We start from the raw sequence: 10,108 nt of genomic DNA, 5'->3' as shown, positions 1-10,108 counted from the left end.
CTGAGGCCTGGAGCAGCCTTAACCCATGATGCGCTGGGGGTATCAGGGCAAAAACATGCGGCTCCCTTGCCCCTCCGGCGGGAAAGTTGAGGCGCACGGGCTGTCCTGGCTCCCTGAACATCCCCGCAGCCACAGCCGATCCTGCTGCAACCTTTATCGGCCACACTCCCTTCCTTCCCCACACCCTACTGGATTTCCTAAGATCACCCCCTACACAAACAAGTTGCTCTCCAGTGTGTCTCTGGGGGACCCAAACCAAAGTGCAGGTCTCAGGTGTCAATTCTGAGCATGGTGACAGCCTGGCTCCCTGGCAGGAGCAGAATCCAAGCACCTGGAAACCCCAGCACCCGGCCATCCCCACGCGGCTCCCTGAAGACGGAGCTTTCGGCAGCAGCCAGTGTGTGGGCCCAGGGTTACTCAGCCCGTTTCGTTCCCCATGCTCATTCGTAAAGATGCACTCTTGGCCTCTCTGAGTGCTGCTGCCTTGTGAGCCAGACGTTTATTCAGAAGCAATTTTATGTTCCCAAGTATCATTATTCCCACTTAAAGGCCCTGGATGCCCTAAACAAACATTTCTCAAAGATGATCATGACACCTTGCTTTACCTGCTATAAAAGAAAGACCAAGAAAATAAAAATTCCCCTGGAAATAGATGTGGAAGTGCACCCTGAAATTGCCAACTCATTGATTGCATTAAATTCCCAAATCTACATTGCATGCAATTACTTTTTTTTAAAATAGACTCTTAAAGAGCAGTTTTACTTTCTTTTTTTCTTTCTTTCTTTTTTTTTTTTTTTTTTTTTTTTTTTTGAGAGAGTTTTACTCTGTCACCCAGACTGGAGTGCAATGGCACAATCTTGGCTCACTGCAATATCCATCTCCTGGGTTCAAGCGATTCTCGTGCCTCAGCCTCCTGAGTAGTTGGGATTACAGGTGCACACCACCATGCCTGGCTAATTTTTGTATTTTTGGTAAAGACAGGGTTTCACCATGTTGGCCTGGCTGGTCTTGAACTCCTGACCTCATGTGATCCACCTGCCTTGGCTTCTCAAAATTCTGGGATTACAGGCGTGAGCTCCCGTGCTCAGCTAATTTTACTTTCAAACCATCTGTGAAACATTGGTGGCAGGCATCTGGGTTGCACAAAATGAGATAAAGAGAGTGATTCTGGGGAAGGGGCCCTGCCAAGGTCACCAAAGGCCATTTGCATGCAGAGGGAGGCAGAGATTTGGGCAATTGTGCGGAGAGTCTGTGAGGTCTCCTCACAAGCCCCCAGTCTGATAGGAACTCTGGTACAGCCCTGGCCTGTCCGAGTTCTTTCAGGAAGCAAGTCTGGCAGGACGTCCTGGGCCCCATCACTCTGCCTGATTCTAGCCGTGCTAGGGGACCTTATGCTGAGCTGAACTCACCTGGACTCACAGCACCTGAGGCACAGTGTCACCTTGAGCCTGGCTCCCCTGGGAAGGGCAATTCAGACGAGGCCTCCTTCCCCGCATGGCCCGAAGAGGAGGGGTTGAACAGGACAGGAGTTGAAGTCTGAATTCTGGTGCATCCGACACCCCGCCTGGCCCTCAGCCTCAGTCCCTCCATCTGGAAAATGGGTCAGCAGGCCACATTCCAGGGCCTGAGGACCCGCCGTGGAGTGCCCATGAGAAGTGAGTTAAGTCCAAGTGGGGGGCCCTTGTTACTCTTGGCCACAAATGCCTCTCGGGCCTCTCCTTCTGTGGTCCCACCCCTCCCAGCCTTCCCTTCAAGGTACCTTCCTGCTGTCCGTGCCCTGCACCATCCTTGCATCAGGGACTCCACGTGTCTCAGTTCTCTCCCTCACCAGGAGTGAACTTGTGGCAAAGACACTGTTTCTGTCCAGTTTGGTTCACAGCCAAGGCAGTGTTGGGCAAAGCTGGCACAGGGAGAGTCCTTCCTTGGGCTGTGGGGGCAACAGCGGTGGCCATGGGGCACCTGTGAGAGCACTCCCTGGCATGGTCCAGAGTGGCCAGGTACAGCACAGCCCTAACCCACCGTTCCCACCTGTGTCTGTGTCTAGATCCCAAGATGAACCTTGCATCAAAAGCTCCTGGATCAACAGCTGCTTTGCCTGCTGTTCTCCTCCACCACAGGGTCTGTGCAGTCACCAGGATTACATACTTACTGCACGCATGCTGTTACCATCAGCGCTGTGTGTGTGCATGTGAGACACATGCAGTTGGGAACAGATTTTTAAATTAGGATAGAGAAAAATAGAATATTGTGTGTTGGTAGACACAGTACAGATTTTAAAAACTGTAAACCACACCAAGCACTTTATGTTAGTAAATTGGAAAATACTGATAAAATAAATAATTTTACAAAAACTATGGTAAAATTGACTCAAAAATACAAAAGTGAACAAATCAATTACCACTGAACAAATCAAAATAGTAACTGAACCTCTCTCCCTCTCTCTCACACACGCACACCTCTGGATCCAGGTTTTATAGGCAAGTTTCACCAAACTTTCTAGGAATAGTAAATATCTGTCTTTAAAAGTTTTTCATGTAAGGAAACTACCCAAGTAATGTGTAAGTCTAGTATAATATTGATATCAAAACAGGACAAGGACTAAAGAAACACTAGAAAATCAAGTCCATCCATGTATAAAACAGTATGTCATGAAGAGGAATGCAAAGCTGGCTCAATCTCAGAAACACTTTGTTTTAAACCACATGAACCACTGGAAGGAGAACAGTCATGTAATCACCTCAACAGAGGCAAGAAAATGCAGCCCACAAATTGCAGCGTTAATCAGATAAATTCTCAGCAAGCTAGGGATACAAGGCAAAAAAAAAATACAGCAAACATCATAACATTTAATAATAGAACTTTGGAAATATTATTGCACAAGTCAAAAAGGCCCATTATCACACTTATATTTAGTTTGTATTAGAGGTCCTAGCCAATATCACAAGACAAAACAAAAAAGACAAGGACTAGGAATTGAGGGAGAGACAAATAGTCCTTTCTCGTATAGAATATAATTGCACAGAAGCTCATGGAAATATGCAGCTAAACTATGAGAACTAATCAGCAAAGTATAGGTTTCATGTACAAAAATCATTATCATCCCTATAAAAATAATAAAGAACAATTAAAAGTAATTCCCTTTGCAATGGGGAAGAAAGGTATGAAGAGTCACCCATCAAGGACACATGTGATCTTTGTGAAGGCCACTGAGGATGGCCTGCTCATGTGGACATGTGTGCCGTGGATGTAGGAAGACATGCAGCATGCAGGTGCCAGCACTCCTCAGATTTGCCTCTGAAGTCATCACGTTCCCATCAAAACCTCAAAGGACACTCAAAAGGGGGTGAATTGGAGACTTCTGTTTCCACCAAAATGGAGCTGCCCAATCTTCCTGGATCTTCCCACTAAAACCCGAAAGTCCTGCACATAACACAACCAAGGAGCCTAGAAGGCCACTGCCTGGGAGCCTCCAGACTCAGGATGACGTGGCACTGAGTGCCCTGGGTTTCCTTATTGCCTCCCACACATCATAGACAGGACACTGCAGTGGCCTCCAACCTGCAGTCATCACTGACAGATAAAACTCTCCAGGAGAAGCCTGGAGCTTTCCTCCCAGCCAAAGCATGAAGAGAGGGTGGTCAAACAACAGAGCCCCCTTTAGGCATTGTCAGCCCTACTCTAGCCAGACACCAATGTGGTTTCAGAGGGGCCACCCCACCTCACCCCCACCCTGCAGAGGCAGGTGGCAGTTCTCTGATGTCCTCACTTAGTGGTGTCGACAGGCTGAGCTGAGAGTGGATCATTTATCCCCTGCCTGGTGGAAATAGGTGGTGACCCAATCTCTTATGGGATGGGGTCAGCAGGGCCTAGTGGGGAACTGAGCCTCCACACCCTCCCAGGAGCATATGAGAAAGATTATACATCCTGACTAAGTTTGATTTATCCCAGGAATGCAAGGACAATTCCACGTATAAAACTCAAGCACCAAAACAGGCCACATTAATAAAACAAAGTTGAGAAATCCATATGGTCGTCTCAACTGAGGCAGAAAAAGCATTTGAAAACTCCAACACCCTTACACGACAAAATACTTGGAAAACTAGGAATACAAGGGCATTTCCTCAATACGATTGATCTGGTTTGAATATATATCCCTGCCCAAATCTCCTGTTGAACTGTGATCCCCAGTGTTGAAGGTGGGGCCTGGTGGGAGGTGTTTGAGTTGCGAGGGTGGATCTCTCATGGCTTGGTGCTGTCCTCGAGATGGTGAGTTCTCGCGAGATCTAGTTGTTTAAAAGTGCGGCATCTCCCCACCCCCTCTTGTTCCTGCTTTTATCATGTGACCTGCCTGCTCCTCCTTCATCTTCTGCCATGATTAGAAGCTTCCCGAGGCCTCCTCAGAAGCTGAGCAGATGCCAGCACCACACTTCCTATACAGCCTGCAAAACCATGAGCCAATTAAACCCCTTTTCTTTATAAATTACCCAGTCTCAGGCATTTCTTTATGGCAATGCAAGAATGGCCTAATACAATGATAAAGGGCATTTATGGAAAACCCACATCTAACATTATATCCAGTGGTGAAAGACTGAAAGCTTTCCGCCAAGACCAGGAACAAGGCAAGGATGCCCACTTTCACCACTAATATTCAACATCATACTAGACGTTCTAGCCAGAAAAATGAGGCAAGAAAAAGAAATAAAAGGCATTCAAACTGGGGAAAAAAGAAAAAAAAATCTCTATTTGCAGATGACATTATCCTATATACAGAAATCTCCAAAAAATTTACAAAAAAAAAAAACCCTTTAGAGCAAATGAATGAATTCAACAAATTTGCAGGGTGCAAGATCAGCACACACAAATCAGTTGTGTTTCTATACACCATCCATGAACAACCTGAAAAGAAGGTAGGAAGCAATTTCATTTATAATCTCACCCAAAAGAATAAAATACCTAGGAATGAAGTGGAAAGATATCTCGTGTTCATGGATTGGAGGCCTTAATATTAAGATGGCAATATTATCCATAATGATCTACAGACTCAATGCAACCGCTACCAAAATTCCAAGGATCTTTTGCAGAAAATGAAAACCCAATCCTCAAATTTATATGAAATTTCAAGGAGATTCAAGTAGCCAAAACAATCTTGAAAGAGAAGAAAAAAAATGGAGGACTGATATTTTCTAATTTCAAAACTTAGAACAAAGCCACAGTAGTCAAAATAGTATGATGCGGTCATCAAGATAGACAGATAGACCAATAGCATAGAATCTATTTCAGAGAAAGCCTATATATCTATGGCCAACTGATTTTCAACAAATGTGCCAAGACAATTCAATAGAGAAAGAATAATCTCAACAAATGGTGCTGAGACAACTATATATTCACCAGCAAAAAAAAATCATTTACCTCACACAATATACAAAAATAAACTCAAAATGCGTCAAATATCTTAATGTAAGAGCTAAAACTATAAAACTCAGAGTAAAATGTTAGAGGTAAATCTTTATGACCTTGGATGTGGTAATGAACTCTTAGATAAGACACCAAAAGCACGAACAAGACAAGAAAAAAAATTCAGTTTCATCAAAATTAAAAACTTTTGTGCATCGAGGGTATTATCAAGAAAGTAAAAAGACAATCTATAGAATGGGAGAAAATATTTGTCAATCACATATTTGATAAGAGACTCAGATCTAGAATGTTTAAATAATTTTTATAACTCAACAACAAAAAGACAGACAACCCAACTATAAATGAGCAAAGGACTTGAATAGACCTTTCTCCAAAGAAGATATACAAATGGCCAGTAAGCCTGTGAGATGTTGTTCAACATCTTTAGTCATTAGGAAAATGGAGATCAAAATTACAAGGAAATACAACTTCAAATCCACAAGGATGGTCATAATGAAGGTCATGGAAAATCACACGTGTTGGTGAGGCTGCAGAGCAGTTAGAACTCTTGCGCCTTGCTGGTGGGAATGGTGCAGAATATAGACAATATACATATATATGGCTGGAAGTTCAAGATCAAGGCGCCGGCAGGTCCTGTGTCTGGTGAGGGCCAGCTTCCTGGTTCATCCATGGTGCCTCCTCTGTGTGTCCCCACATAGTGCAGGAGGTGAGAGGTCAGTCCGGGGTTCCTTTTCGAAGGGCACTAATCCCATTCAGGAGGGCCCCACCCCCATGGCCTAGCCCCCTCCTAAAGTCCGCACCTCTGAATACCATTGCCTTGGGTGTTCTGATTTCAACATAGGAATTTGGGGGACACATAAACATTTGGGCTATAGCCCTGGGAAAGAACTGCAAAACAAGACTACGAGATTTTGTATTATTGGCTGATTTTATGGCCCTCGCCACCTCACTCACACATTATGAATAAGGAATTATGCTGAAATGAGTGGAGTTGCTTGGCTAGAGGTCCCTGCAATCCAGGGAAAGAGACGTGTCTATTTCTTGCCCTCTGGGTCCCACCATTGGGGGCGGGGGTGACTCTGCCTGGAAGGTGGCTCCTGCCCAAGGGCCCTTTTGAAGCCAAGCCTCAGTCCAACCTGAGGGGACCGGAGCAGGGAGCAGCCCCTCCAGCTGCAGGGAGGCTCCCTTTGTGGGCAGTGGTCTCCATGTCCTGGGGTCAAGGGTGCTATCGGGGGTCAGCTGGGAAATGGGGTTCTCACCAGAAGCCTCCCTCCCACCTCAGTTCTCTGCCCCACCTTCCCTCAAGTAAAACAATTCCCTCAGGGTTCACAGTTGATCACAATTAATGAGCCACCAGCAGCTCTGCTCCCCTGGAGAGGATCAGTCTGAGAAAGAGGAAAGTAGGGACTCCAGGGAGATGCAGCTCCCACGCCCATCCTCGTGACATGACCCTTCTGGGCCAGAGAATCGAGGAAGGTCCATGGGGTAACCCTTCCCCACCTGGAGTGGAGGGAGCCGCATTGTCTGACCCCGGCACCCGGCACTGAAGTTGGGCCACCCCTGCCCTTCCAGCCACTGGAGAGCTTCTCTGAAAGCACAAAGCAAACCCTACCCATCCCCTGCTGGAAACCTTGCCAGGCATCACCAGGGATGTCTCACATAGCATCCTGTCCCCATCACTGCTGGCCCCTGTGTCTCCATCTCTCCAGCTGTCCCCAGTCCAGCCTCACTGCTGCCTTCTGGGTCTGAGGTCACTCCTGCTGGATGGCTTCAACCTGACATGGTCCCTGGAGTCCTCAGCTCCCAGATGCCCGCACAGGTCCCAGCTCAGGTGTCCCCCACTCAGAGGTGGCTGCCACACATGCAACCCCTCCCAGCATGGGCTACCCGTTGTCTGCTTTCGCCTTCTTTGGCCCCTCCCTGCTCTAGAGCCATCCTCCTGGAGTGACAGCCACAAGAACGGGACTGGGGTCACCACAGTTCCCTCACCGTGTCCTCGGCCAGAGTGGGAGTCTGTTCTGCGCTCTTGGACTCACTGGAGGAATCAGGGTTGATTGGTGTCAGAACCAGTGGCTGCCTCCACAAACCACAAAATGAGCCCTTAAAACAGTAAGACGTGTCGTCTTCCTGTCCCGGAGGTCAGAGCGGGTCTCACTGGGCTAGAATCTTGCTGTCTGCAGGGCTGGCTCCTTCCAGAGCCTCCCGGAGAGAACCTGCTTCCTGCCACCCCACCCTCTGGAGCCGCCCGCATCCCTTGGCTTGTGGCCCCTCCTCCACCCTCACACTGCAGCTCGCTGACCTCTGCTCCCATGGCCTCACTTCCTGCCTCGCACCTATAAGGAGGAAGGAACATAAAATATATAAATACAGATTACATACAATTAGGTTTGTTTTATATGTAAAGAGATTATGGCATAGAATAGAATTATACAGGGATGACCTCCTGGCTCAAGATCCTTAACTCAGTCCCACCTGCAGGGTCCCTGTGCCACGTGGGGACAGAGTCACGGGGTCTTTAACTCAGTCCCATCTGCAGAGTTCCTGTACCACTTGGGGACAGGGTCACGGGGTCCTGGGATTGGGGCGTGGACACGTTTGGGGGACTGTTGTTCTGCCAACCACAGGTTCTTCGGGTAAGAAAGAGGGGAGCCTCTTGAGGCTTGAGACATGGGGCAGAGATAGCCTCAGCCCTGGAGAGCTCAGGGGACACAGGGTGTCCTCTAGGGATCTCGATTAGGATAAGAAGGGGCTGGGCGCCCTGGGGCCACTGTCCAGAGGCCTGTGAGGAGCTCATTCCCTCGACACCAGCAACGAGGCCCCTCCCCACACGGTCCTGCCCATGCCTGGCCCAGCATCCACAGATACACAAACTTCTGAGCATGCCTCCAAAACTGCCAGCAAGTGCAGGCCATCGTCCCTTCCCATGGGAAAGCCAAGGTGATGTGGAAAATATGCTTCTTGTTCGGCCTCCTTGGTCTCTAAGAAAAGCTCGGGCTGCAGGAGAGGTGTGGTTGTTCCTTAGGAAGAAAGACGGAGAGCCCACGGGGCCAGGACCCTCCAGGACCAGGTCTTCCTGTGGTCTCCCCTCCTCCAGGAGCCCCGAAGGCTGGCTCCAGCAAGCCCTTAACCTCCCACAGTCCCTGTGCTGGGTCACCTGTGCCGCCCCTACTGGGCCAGCTGCCCCCACCCTCAGCCCAGCCTTGTGGTCACCAAGCCCCGAAGCCCAGGGAGGTCCGAGCTGCATGGCAGGTGCCTCCTGCAGATTCGGAGAGCGGCTGGGCATGTCTCCTGCCACGTCCCCTCCTGACTGTACCCACCCCCACGCCCCAGAGCACAGAGGTCCTCCCTGTGCCCACGTCCCAGTCCAGGTCTCCCAGGGGGGTGCAGGAATGAGTTTCTGGAGGGTGTTGGCCAGACTCGGCTTCCTGCACCTTCTGCTGTGCTCCTCCTGAAACACTGACTTGGGCGGGAGCGCAGTGGCGTTCTGTGGGAGGGTGGGGGTGGGGCAGATCCGGGGTTATGTTGTGGCGGAGGTGGGGTTGCCAGGCTGGCCCAGTGCAGAGTAGGGTGTCAGGAGGTGGAACAGGCTGGCCCCGTGGGCGTTGAGGCACCGGGCAGGGCATAGGGCCTGTGATTGACAGGAACCCCCAAGTGTTCGATGGGGTCTGACCCGGCCGGGCCGGGTCCACGTGTTATTTGGGTCTAGCGGCCACCAGGCTGAGAAGCCTCAGTCCACAGATGGGGGGTCTGAGCTCCCATGCAACATCAGAGGCACGCAGCCCACAGTCCCCGAGCGGCCAAGGCTGGCGGGATGGAGGCCACCACATTGAGAGCCGTGGGCCCGGCCGAGACAGGCACAGGCCTGGCGACCCTCTGAGCACTGCAGGAGAGTCAGCACTTCCCAGGAATTTCTATTTTTCAATTTTGCAAACTCCAGGGGCTGGCCCAGAGAGACCAAACTGGGAGGTGGCCTCTGCGTGGGCACAGGCCAGGGATCAGCGGTTGCCTCCTGTTCACACCAGGCCCCTCTTCTGAGTCCTGGGAGGGAGGAACAGAGGGCGGCAGCAATGATCCGTCCACACGGAGAGTGGGCGGGGAGCAGGCCCACCCCGGGGCCAAGACTGTTGGAAGAGGAGTGGTGACATCGGCCAGGAGGAGCGTGTGGCCCCAGGCTCAGGTCCCCGGCATGGCCCAGCGTCCGGCAGGCCTCAGCTGCAGAAGTGCCATCTGCTCCCAGCAGGGTCTGTCCACACTCCTGGAACCCAGGGGAGGTAGGGGCACCACCACGGGGCTTTCTGAGGGCAGTGCTGCCCTCCCTGCCCCAGCCACTCTCCCCCAGGGCAGCTCGTGGGCATGTCCCTCTGCCATGGCCTTTCCTGGTAACACCACAGTGGGGCCAGGCAGGGCAGCGGAGCGGCAAAGTCAGAGTCCTCTTTTTCAGGCAGGCTTGCTCCTCTGTCTGCCCTTCACAGGTCAGATTGCGTGGGCAGTGAGTGGCACATGGTGAGGGCTCCTGCAGGGGCAGGGGTGGGAGAAGAGCTGGGGAGGAGGGCAGCTCAGGGAGCCATTGGCCCCCAATGTCCTGGGAAGCCTGGGGTCTGGATCCTGAGAGCCGTGGGGAGCCTCAGAGCAGGGGTCAGCAACGCCTCCAGCAAAGGGCGGGAAAGAATCCAGCTCCATCTGTAGCCTCTTG

Source organism: Gorilla gorilla, chromosome 21, assembly GCF_029281585.2.
Source record: "Gorilla gorilla gorilla isolate KB3781 chromosome 21, NHGRI_mGorGor1-v2.1_pri, whole genome shotgun sequence".
NCBI classification, from domain to species: Eukaryota; Metazoa; Chordata; class Mammalia; order Primates; family Hominidae; genus Gorilla; species Gorilla gorilla.
Note: the sequence above shows the minus strand (reverse complement) of the source record.